This window comes from Salvelinus sp. IW2-2015, unplaced genomic scaffold (genome assembly GCF_002910315.2).
Source record: "Salvelinus sp. IW2-2015 unplaced genomic scaffold, ASM291031v2 Un_scaffold1383, whole genome shotgun sequence".
Taxonomy (NCBI): Eukaryota; Metazoa; Chordata; class Actinopteri; order Salmoniformes; family Salmonidae; genus Salvelinus; species Salvelinus sp. IW2-2015.
This window is the reverse complement of record NW_019942873.1, coordinates 277,570-288,464: the sequence shown is the minus strand read 5'-3', so window position 1 is coordinate 288,464 and position 10,895 is coordinate 277,570.

Genomic DNA, 10,895 nt, shown 5'->3' with positions numbered 1-10,895 from the left:
TCTTTTTTTTTTATCATAAACCCATTTTCCCGAAAATTGATTTGTACAAAGACTTCTAGACTACCATCATGGGGCTTGAAAGCCAACTCTAGCAGGCCATCAGGTGTGATTTTCCACTTCAGACATTTATTTTTTGCTGCAGCAGCACAGCAATGGGCTCTCTGAGAGCAGGGTGGTGTTGGTCAGGTCTCTGTGTGTAACAAAATGCTTGGTTGCACTGACAGTGAGCACTCCACTATCATGTGCAGGGGAACAGGGATCAGACAACACAGTGATACCCAGCAAGATGGCCAGATGTCCTCCATTCAATAACAACTTGGCTCAGCANCCACTATCATGTGCAGGGGAACAGGGATCAGACAACACAGTGATACCCAGCAAGATGGCCAGATGTCCTCCATTCAATAACAACTTGGCTCAGCAACATTGATCTATGTACATTCACATCCACTCATGCTTGTATAACATGTTTAGAGGGAGGGCAATAAGGAGGCTAACACCTGTAAAGTGGATACATGAGAGTTGATAGACATGACCTGTTTACAGATTTATCACAGTCACTGAGGCTTTGTTAGTGTTGTTACTGTTAGCCTCAGTGTTGTGTTGTGTAGCCAACAGGCCCTGTGTGTCCCTGTGTCCTCTACCTGACCCCCCCCCACCCCCCCAGGGTAACTTAGCAGCGGAACATATAAGTCCCCCCCTCCTAATTCACAGCCCAACACCTCAGCTGGCGATGGAGGCGATGGGGGCCTGATTATATCAGGAGAACAAGGGCTAATTAAATAGGGGTCTGATCACTGAGGAGTAAATTATTTAACACCAGAGACTCAACTCTCTCTTCGTTAGATCCTAAACCACAGAGCTCTCCCTCCCTCCCTCCCTAGTCTCCCTGCGTGCCTCGCCTTCGTTCTCTTTTTAATGACAGCTTTACCATGCCGCTCTTTCATCTTTGGGAACCGTGTGCCATTCGGTAGAGGCAGCATGGCAGAGAGAGAGACAGTATGAAAGGTCTAGTTTGGGGCTGTGACCACTGCAACATACCCCATCTACCCTATCATGGTGAGTTGATTAGACACGACATCAAAGGGAGTCAACCTACAGATTAACATTCAAAGATCTCGTGGCAAATCAACATATAATTGACACAATCGGAACAAATTCATTGTTCGCCACATCCCCCTACCCCCTCACAAGTGCATTAGAATGGATAACCCTTACCACTATCGTACACTTAGAGAAAAGCTAGTAGATTGTAAAAGTTGTGTTCTGTTGTTGTGTTCCCAAACAGGATGTGGTGTGAGACTTGTAGAGAGAGCTCAGTGTTCAGTCCCTCGGACTGCTATTCCTACGTCTCCCCCTTAGTGTTGTGGTTTGTCTCTGACAGTCGTACTCTCTCAGGGCCAGGTTCAGACTWTCTGATCACCCGCTGGACCACTTTCCCCTCTCTCCCATCTACACGGCAACGAATGCTAACTCCAAAAGCCAACGTCCCGAGGTAAAGGGAAAATCACTGACCCAAGATGATGCCCGGCGGAGCACAGAACTACTGCTTGCAAACATTATTTTCCATTGGCAATCTGTTCGCCGAAAAACAATTAACCTTAACATGGGCACATTCTATTTGCTCTCCGGATATGCATAAACAGAACCACAAACAACACAACCAACATTATTATTACTATATATAAACTCAGCAAAAAATAAACGTCCTCTCACTGCCAACTGCATTTATTTTCAGCAAACTTAACATGTGTAAATATTTGTATGAACATAAGATTCAACAACTGAGACATAAACTGAACAAGTTCCACGGGCATGTGACTAACAGAAATGAAATAATGTGTCCCTAAATGAAGGGGGGGTCAAAATCAAAAGTAACAGCCAGTATCTGGTATTGCCACCAGCTGCATTAAGTACTGCAGTGCATCTCCTCCTCATAGACTGCACCAGATTTGTCAGTTCTTGCTGTGAGATGTTACCCCACTCTTCCACCAAGGCACCTYCAAGTTCCCGGACATTTCTGGGGGGAATGGCCCTAGCCCTAGCCCTCACCCTCCGATCCAACAGGTCCCAGACGTGCTCAATGGGATTGAGATCCGAACTCTTCGCTGACCATGGCAGAACACTGACATTCCTGTCTTGCAAGAAATCACGCACAGAACGAGCAGTATGGCTGGAGGCATTGTCATGCTGGAGGGTCATGTCAGGATGAGCCTGCAGGAAGGGTACCACATGAGGAAGGAGGATGTCTTCCCTGTAACGCACAGCGTTGAGATTGGCTGCAATGTCAACAAGCTCAGTCCGATGATGCTGTGACACACCGCCCCAGACCATGACGGACCCTCCACCTCAAAATCGATCCCACTCCAGAGTACAGGCCTCGGTGTAACGCACATTCCTTCGACGATAAACGCGAATCCGACCAACCACCCTGGTGAGACAAAACTACAACTCGTCAGTGAAGAGCACTTTTTGCCAGTCCTGTCTGGTCCAGCGACGGTGGGTTTGTGCCCATAGGCGGCGTTGTTGCCGGTGATGTCTGGTGAGGACCTGCCTTACAACAGGCATACAAGCCCTCCGTCCAGCCTCTCTCAACCTATTGCGGACAGTCTGAGCACTGATGGAGGGATTGTGCATTCCTGGTGTAACTCGGGCAGTTGTGGTTGCCTTCCTGTTAACTGTCCCGCAGGTGTGATGTCGGATGTTTACCGATCCTGTGCAGGTGTTGTTACACGTGGTCTCCACTGTGAGGACGATCAGCTGTCTGTTCAGCTGTCTCCCTGTGGCGCTGACTTAGGCGTCTCACAGTACGGACATTGCAATTTATTGCCCTCCTTGCAGCATGCCTAAGGCACGTTCACACAGATGAGCAGGGACCCTGGGCATCTTTCTTTTGGTGTTTTTCAGAGTCAGTAGAGAGCCTCTTTAGTTGTCCTAAGTTTTATAACTGTGACCTTAATTGCCTACCGTCTGTAAGCTGTTAGTGTCTTAATGACCGTCCACAGTGCATGTTCATGTTTATGTTCATTGAACAAGCATGGGAAACAGTGTCTAAACCTTTACAATGAAGATCTGTGAAGTTATTTAGATTTTCCGAAAAGACGGGTCCTGAAAAAAAAAAAAGACGTTTATTTTTTGCTGAGTTATATATAAATATTTTTTTATTGTATTAACCCCTCCATCACCCCCCCCCCCCCCCTTCGGAGGACAAATATCTTTGTTTTTTTACTTTTCTTCTACATATACATACATTTTACTATACATTTTACATACATATTTTGCATACACATTTTACATACATGTACTTTTAAAATAAGGCAGTCACATAACAATAATACATTACCAAACATAAGCTCTTTAATCCAAACCCTCAGCCACTCTCAGCCTTCCCACCATAGACCACCCTCGTTTGGTTTCCCATGTTGCCATATATTTTTCAATTGTGCTGTGATGTTGTTACATGATTTTTTAACCTTTCTAATCGTATAGTATCCATTATTTTCCATTGACAATCTGTTCGCCGAAAAACAATGAACCTTGTCCTGCCACATAACAATCAAGCTATGGCATGGCAAGTCATTACATGTACTATCTATGTTCTATGTTCATGTACTATCTATCTACATTTGATTTGTCAGTAGGTTTTTATGGTGAATATATTGATCACATACTGTACCAGTCTCTACAAATACACATAAGAGGACACACAAAGTAGAAAATACTGTATATCTTAAATGTTGTTGTCATGGAAACACAAGTCAGCAACACACATTTGGAGCCTTGAAATAACTCATCCAAACCCCATAATTTTATATWTTTTTTATTTAACCTTTATTTAACTAGGCAAGTCAGCCTAAAGAAAATGTATTTGTAAATTCTATACATCCTCAGAGTGTTTTGTATTGACTCAAAAGACCTACACTCCTGCATCAGTGAAGTTAATCATGGTTTTCTAACAGCGAAATGGATTACACAATGCAGAGAACTATGCAAAAAGTTTACAATGAGTAAGGAAAAAATGAGACAGACTATTTTACAGCTGTTCTATCTTTTTATTGCTTTATTCTCTGTGAGGAAAGCTGTGCTAATATGGACTTGGTTGTCCTTAAAGCACATTTGCAGACCATGAATATACACATGAGCTTAAAATAACAAAATGGATGTTGACCATTGGTCTTAAGGCGAACCAAATGCTGCCACGCTGTGTCCCACGCCACTAGGTAGGTGTGGAGCGATGACTCATTCTACTCCTACTACTTCTACTCCCTGCCCGGGCGGAGCGGGCAGGGCACTGTCTGTGACAAGGCACTGTCTGTGACAAGGCACTGTCGCTGTTGCTGCAACCGCTGACATGCTTACTGCCAGCATAACATTTTACTTCAATTAGATAATTGAATGAGTCAATTCCCGTCACCTCTCCCACTCACAACGTCTACCTGAAATAGACTCCCAAAATGATGTGTGTTCAGAGCGAGGGAGGGAGAGACAGGGATGGGGTGATAGGAAGGAGGGAGGGAGTGAGAGGGGGATGGGGGAGAGAGAGCAGCCCATGCAGCCACACTAAAGCAGCCTGGCTCTCTCTCATTCCCCAGGGAAATTGCATCACATATTGATCCGTGTTCCCTCCACCTAATGGACGTAGAGGGTGGAAGTGCCGCTGGCAATTGGGAAATGGCTGTGCGAGTAACAAGGAGTCATTAAGGCATAAAACCCAGGTGAGTCACCCAAGGACCTTTCCCCTGGCCTCGCACAGGGCCTCTCGGTGCTGCTGCCTGTCTGGAGTCCACATCTGTATGTACCAAGGAGGGAGAGTACCAAAGCAGCAGGCCCSCYGGCTCAGACAAACATTTATCTTCATTACACCCCATACACTGGCCAATAAACAGGGGAGAYAGACAATCATTCTGTATTACATCCATGACTATAGCACTTTACATTTTCTATCAGTTTAACAGACTCCCTTGGCCATCTTACAATCCTCACATTKATTTTTTACAGCCTTACACACATTCTGTCTTGCCATGCCTACAGATGGGCTTTTACAGTGCAGGGATTTTCACTGGAGCCATAGTGGTTATGTTCCTTTCTCAATGGAACAACAGCAGGGTCTGACTTCACATTTCCAGCAATATCACACAACTCAGTGCCAGAGCCATCAATGCTTCATTCTGTTTGWCAACAAACACACAGAAATAAACACAGATTGTGTCATTATACTTCTAAAAGMTGTAATGTGCAACATGTCCTGGAGTGGGCCAGGTTGTACAAAATACATCACCACACTGTTACATGGCCACCAATACTTCACATGTTTTCTTCAAGAGCACATGAATGAGCAAAGAGGAAATGTTTCAACTACAGCAACAATATGAACTGCACTGGCAAGAGAAGAGAGAAGGGATCAGTGATAATCATCAGTGGMAGGGGGAGGAAGAACATACGCCCAGCCAATGGGTTCACTTTCTGGGACTGGCACAGTTTGATGTTACACACACTATTTGAACTGCAAGGGCAGAGCAAAAATTCTATCCAACACGATGGTTCTGTCTGGGTTTAATGCTCTTTTAAATCAGCGAGAACAAATAGGAACCGTTCACACGCCTTTGTTCAAACGTGAAAATGTTCCCTCTAATTCCAACGCATGAGAAATGTCATCTTAAAGTACAAGTAGAGCTCTCTAATACTCAGCCTTCTGTGCCATTTCAATTGGTTTATTAATCCATTTCCTTGGCTGATGTCACCAGTAAAAAWGCAGGAACAATCATAGCCTGTTAAGTTGTTCCTGTATACTTCACCATTACTCTGGGGGGGTATATAGACTTCCATTTGGATAAGCCCCTGCCTGCATGTAAATGCTTGATCACCTCCCGCCCCTAAAACGAATTGGCTGTATGCATGTAAATATGGTGCATTACTTAGCCGAGGTGTTTTACCCCCGTGTCTCAGACTGAAGGTGATTTTGATTTGCTGCCATTTGGATATTAAGTGCAGTGGATATTGAGTGATATTACAGCTGGGGACAGGCAAGGCATCAATCTCTGTCAGAGAAGTGGAAAATCTCTCTCCAGACAGATGCTGTCAGTCAGGAAGAAACTCATGAGCTGCATGAAAAGCAGGAAGTKCCAGCCGGGGATAATGGACCCTGTGCCATACACCTCGGCTTAGTATTGAGGCACTCTCACACCTCATCCCTTTTACTTCTTGGGTTGGGGATAAATTCGGTTCGGCTCGGAGAAAGCAGTGATGTGAACCCACCAGGGGTGCTCATCAAATCTATCGTCTCCAGCTCCTTTGGGATGGGTGGTGTCATGAGCATGTATGTCACGATAACTCTGTCTCAAGTTCATTGTCTTCGACAAGCATACATAACACAAGCACATATTAAAGATTTTTGTAAGTCGCTCTGGATAATTTCGTCTGCTAAATGACTTAAATGTAATGTAAATGTAAAGAGTATGAACTTAGGGCGATATATATGTACTTGTGTTACTGTATGTATCTATCCATGCTTGCCAGAGACACACCACAGTTTCTGTTGATGACACATTTTGGATCATTTCCTGCAATGCCACTTTATCTTCCCAGCTTAGAGCCACACTCTCACGGGATCCCCTAAAAGTTGTCTGATGAACCCCCGCTCCTCTCTCAAAGGTGTGTTGCAGGAGGGGGGAGACYGAGKGAGAGAAAGAGAAAGAGAGCTCTCATTATTTCTTCCTAATTGCCCACAAGTGACCCMCGTGAGTCCCCCCTCTGCAGCCAGGTACGGTGCCTCATTACGGGCCGGCAGTCTCCTCCTCTGCTCTCCCAGGAGGAAGCCATGAAAAGGCCATGAAAGGCCTCCTCTGACAGGGGCCAGCCAGACTGGACCAATTAACAGMTTTTTTCTCTGCTCGCCACTCTCCCAGTCTTCCGGCTGGGCTCCCCACACACACACACACACCCAGGCAGACAGGCCTGAGCCCCTCTTCCTCCGTCGTCAGGTCTGGACGCAGTGTTCCCAGGTTGGAAGGTGGAAGAAGGGGATGAGGACAATGCCGGACTAGACGGCTCATTTACATGTTTCTCACGGCTCCGTGTCTCGCATTAGGCCTGTGTTTTGTTTTGGAAACGGTGGAGGAATAGAGGTCTGGAGCAGAGGAACATGGGTATGATTGGAGCTGAAGTTGTGTTATCAAGGCTGTTATTAGTGTGTAGATTTGAGTTAATAATACTGTGARGTTATTGGACCTTTAATCCCAGAAAATACGAGTGAGTGTGTGACTGTCATTAATATCCAGAGCTGAGGCTCTCTTCAATTACTCTTATGTGACCAAAATACTTGTATCTTAACTAAYTGTGACCTCTGAGACTGGGCCAGAGCATCAAAGTTACATTTATGGTGACTTTTAGCAGCCCTGGTGTCGTCACTRCATGAAGGCTAAATGTAATTGTTCTGAGTCCCTCCGTCTCAGAGTGCCAGGTGACTCAGACAGACTGTGGCAAAATAAATGACCCAGTCAAGGTGAACATCCAGGTTTCAGGCCAGGAGCAGCAGAGACAAACCACAGCAAACTTGCCTTCTACCTTTTTCCTTTCCACCTGGAGGACTCCATTTTCCTTCCCCAAGGCCCGGCGCATTCAAGGCAATCTAGTCTGAACCGGTCGTCTGAAATGATCGCCATTACTTAGCATTCAGGTAACAATCTTTCAATAACCAACATGAAATGCAACACTTTTGTCTTAAGGCCTTGGTGTTGCATGGCGCTCTGCAAGGTCACATTGGAAACCATTCAGAACGAACCAAACGTAAAGTAAACCACTTTTGCCTGATACAAGAGGTCAATGGCGAGAGGACAATGATGGGTTCTGGCGACAATAAGCCCTTTCTGAGATGGAGAGTATGACAGCGATAGTGAGTGTGTTTGGGTGGGGTTGTACAGACTCATTCAGAGCAGAGGTCCTGATTGGTCTGCTGTCTCCAGGGGTGTGTGCACTGTGCCTGCAGGCAGGGGAAGGTCAGGGGAGGGAACAGGAGTAACGAGGTGTGAAGGGAAGGCACTGTCCTCGGCTCCTGGGCCCTGGGAGACGCCACAGCCAAGGTGTTAATGCAGATGCTGCAGGCTCCCGAGCTTCACAAATTACACCTTTCCAGGGATAGCAGCCTGGAGCCTTTCCATCAGTCAATACAACAGTTAACATGCTTCCCACAGGCACAGCCTCGCAGCCATCCTCAGAACCTAGTAGTGTGGCCAAAACAGGTGAGCAGAAACAGGTTCAACAATACAATAGAACTGTAATAATGTGAAACCACACAAGTTAGAGGATTGTCACAATAATAGTGTTTGGCCTAACAAGAACACTGTGCAACTTCCTGTACAACTATCCACATTCAGCAAATTAAAAATAAAACCAGGTCAGAATGAACAACTTTCACTTCCACCAAATAATATGTGTAATACAATTACTTTGGGTATCAGAATTTACAAAAGACTGCCTCCCATCACCCAACTGTATTCCTCACTGTTTTCAAGTCTGCATGGTTCCATCCTGAGGCCAGGGCAAAATGAACTCAACACCACACAACACCACAAGACACAGTGCCCTTAATTATGTATCCAATATCATTCATTATCTTCATTGAATAAGGCACAGTATGGTCCCCATCATTGACTCCCTTGGGCCCTTGGTCAAGACTCTGTCTTGCCCTGTTCCTAGTCAGTGAGCTTGGCTTTGCACCGCTACATTCCCCTGTCTGTCTGTAGGTGACTTTTCTCCCCTCTGGTCACTGCTTCGAGAGCTGCCAGTGATTTATAATGTTGTGACAGTCAAATAAACAGGGCTGCTGCTCACTGGAGTGAAAAGGCGCTGTATTAAAAGGAATCAAAATGGCTCCAAATGGRGGCTTGAATGAAAGAATAATCTTGGTTTAAGATCTGTTCTGGGCTGGCTAATTTAAATGTGTTCAGGGTGACAMCTTAGTGGAAGAGGGACATAATGAAGTCCATTATCATCAGTGGTGCAAATTATAAAGAACGATAACTCTCATTATCAGGGTTTTCCTGTGTACGAAGGAAATATGTTAATCCATTATAAAATATGCTGAGAATGACAACACGGAGGAAACATAAGGCGATGTAAGCTGTGACTCGCCTRTGGAACTAATGGGAATGGGTCTCGCTGAAAACCGGACCGGCCCTTTCATACAATGCCTTTTTCTGGCATTACTTATGCATAAGGTGCTGGTTATTTTCATTGCTCACAAAAAGAACATGTATTCGATTATTGACGTGGCTGAGACTGTAATGTGTTGATAACTTTGATCTCAGGCTGTGTTGTATGTGAAGGGATGTAATAGCAGGATAACCTATGCTTTTATTTCCAATGCCTTTCTGTGCCACGGGCACTGGAGAAGAAAAAAATTCTAGTTGTAATCTGCCATCAGCAGAACCATGCTGAACCTTAAACACTGTCTACCCACAGATTATCTCATAGAAACAGAGGCTTGATAATGTAATTCCATTAGACAACACTGCAAATAACAATATGTGACATGAACAAGAATACAACAAAAATGGTCTTCTCCAGATCTCTATCCTCTGCCCAAAAACTCTGCCACCTCTGACTTCAATGTGTTCCCAGAAATGTGTTGTTAATATCGGAGTGTGAGGGGAGATGAAGAAGGCAGCGGTGAGAGTAAAGTACAGAGGTGTAATGGGAGCAGGAACAGCAGGAGGGCAGGGGTCAGGGGTCAGACCCACTGAGGGAAGTGGGTGGCCGTGCTCAGTGGGGCGCGCGTGTGCAGCCCGCTCCTGGAAGCTATTACCCTGTGTGGTGGCAGGGGGAAGGGGGGGGTGGGCACAGCACARGGAGGGACTGGAGCAGCCAGGGCTCCCTGGCAGTGCTCAGCGTTCAGGGCCTTTGATGGACTCAATGATTACCGGCACCTTTGAGTTCATGTCCACTTTGTTCCTCCTAAAACGACTCACTAGGAGACGCCTGGCGAATTTCCCCTTAAATTTTACTGAAAATGGTCTAGCACAGTTTGTCAGTGCAACGTGAACCTTAGACATTTTTACATGTTTTACATTTTAGTCATTTAGCAGACGCTCTTATCCAGAGCAACTTACAGTTGCTTACAGTGCATTCATCTTCAGATAGCTAGGTGAGACAAACACATATTTCAGTCGTAGTGAGAACATTTTCTCCTCAATAAATAAGTTACCAGCAAAGTCAGTGCTAGTAGGAAAAGATATCTTCAGTTGACCTCCCGTAGGGGTGGGATGGCCAAGAGAACAAAGGTGGCAGAATAAAGTGCTTGGGTTGGGGTGTAGGGTTTGAGCATAGCCTGAAGGTAGGGAGGGGCAGTTCCTCTTGCTGCTCCGTAGGTAAGCACCATGGTCTTGTAGTGGATGTGAGCTTTGACTGGAAGCCAATGGAGTGTACAGAGGAGCGGGGTGACATGGGAGAACTTGGGAAAGTTGAACACCAGGCAGGCTGTGGCATTCTGGAAAAGTTGCAGGGGTTTAATGGCACAAGCGGGGAGCCCAGCCAACAGAGAGTTGCAGCAGTCCAGACGGTAGATGACCAGTGCCTGGATTAGGACCTGCGCTGCTTCCTGTGTGAGGAAAGGTCAGARTCTACAGGATTATTATACTGTATATTACACTTAAAATACACGTTCAAAATTAWGAATWAAATGCACATATAAAATAAATAAATTATAGATAARGTACAGATTCATATTTCATTTTCACTGTTAARGTTCAGCCCTTCTCGGAWGTACTCTAAATGTCTTACACGTTCCWCATTCAGYTCAATATTTGCAGAGGGAACCCAAGCTACTTTATGTACCTCAGTCAAATTTAACAAACACTGTTTGACTCGTATGAAATAATGAGGAGGAGGAAGAGGAGGAG